At 47.9% G+C, this 1,322-nt stretch overlaps 1 pseudogene; it reads left to right on the forward strand.

Moving 5' to 3' along the window:
- The first annotated feature begins 470 nt into the window (after nucleotides 1-470).
- On the forward strand, nucleotides 471-588 carry LOC124554298 (annotated as a pseudogene).
- The last annotated feature ends 734 nt before the right edge of the window (nucleotides 589-1,322 follow it).

Here is a 1,322-nt window from a genome sequence, read left to right on the forward strand (position 1 = left end):
TGGCCGGCCGCGGTGGTCTAGCGGTTCTAGGCGCGCAGTCTGGAACCGCGCGACTGCTACGGTCGCAGGTTCGAATCCTGCCTCGGGCATGGATGTGTGTGATGTCCTTTGGTTAGTTAGGTTTAAGTAGTTCTAAGTTCTAGGGGACTGATGACCACAGTAGTTAAGTCCCATAGTGCTCAGAGCCATTTTTTGAGACAGTCCTGGCGAACGTCGCAGACGCAAAGTGAGGAAAAGCCGTGTACCCGGCGTGTTTGCACCAACTTCAATGGGTCGTGCGCGTGACAGGTGTTTTAAACGTATCCTTACGCTTTCAGCGCCTTCTATTGATCAATTTTCCCACTAATTTTTTCTTCTACCATACGTTTTCCCCCTTCTCCGATAATATTCTATTACAATTTGACGTCATTCTGGCCACTGGTGTTATTTCTGCAGCGTTTTGAAAGTTTAACTTTAATTGTAATCACCCTTGCAACGGCCTTGCCGCAGTGGATACACCGGTTCCCGTGAGATCACCGAAGTTAAGCGCTGTCGGCCGTGGTCGGCACTTGGATGGGTGACCATCCAGGCCGCCATGCGCTGTTGCAATTTTTCGGGGCGCACTCAGAGACGTGAAGCCAATTGAGGAGCTACTCGACCGAATACTAGCGGCTTCGGTCGAGAATGCCATCATAACGACCGGGAGAGCGGTGTGCTGATCACACGCCCCTCCTATCCGCATCCTCCACTGAGGATGACACGGCGGTCGGATGGTCCCGGTAGGCCACTCGTGGCGTGACGACGGGGTACTCTGAGCATTAATGGCCTTTTAAAAAAATATGGATCATTACTTATGGGACTTGGTAGAAGCCGACCTCGGGGAAGATCAGTTTCGATTCCGTAGAAGTATGGGAACACGTGAGGCAATACTGACCCTAGGACTTATCTTAGAAGCTAGATTATGAAAAGCCAAACCTACGTTTCTAGCATTTGTAGATTTAGAAAAAGCTTTTGACAATGTTGACTGGAACACTCTCTTTCAAATTCAGAAGGTGGCAGAGGTAAAATACAGGGAGCGAAAGGATATTTACAATTTGTACAGAAACCAGATGGCAGTTATAAGAGTCGAGGGACATGAAAGGGAAGCAGTGGTTGGGAAGGGAGTGAGATAGGGTTGTAGCCTCTCCCCGATGTTATTGAATCTGTATATTGAGCAAGCAGTAAAGGAAACAAAAGAAAAATTCGGAGTAGGTATAATATCCATGGAGAAGAAATAAAAACTTTGAGGTTCGCCGATCACATTGTAATTCTGTCAGAGACAGCAGAAGACTTGGAAAAGCAGT

This window comes from Schistocerca americana, chromosome 11 (genome assembly GCF_021461395.2).
Source record: "Schistocerca americana isolate TAMUIC-IGC-003095 chromosome 11, iqSchAmer2.1, whole genome shotgun sequence".
Lineage (NCBI taxonomy): Eukaryota > Metazoa > Arthropoda > Insecta > Orthoptera > Acrididae > Schistocerca > Schistocerca americana.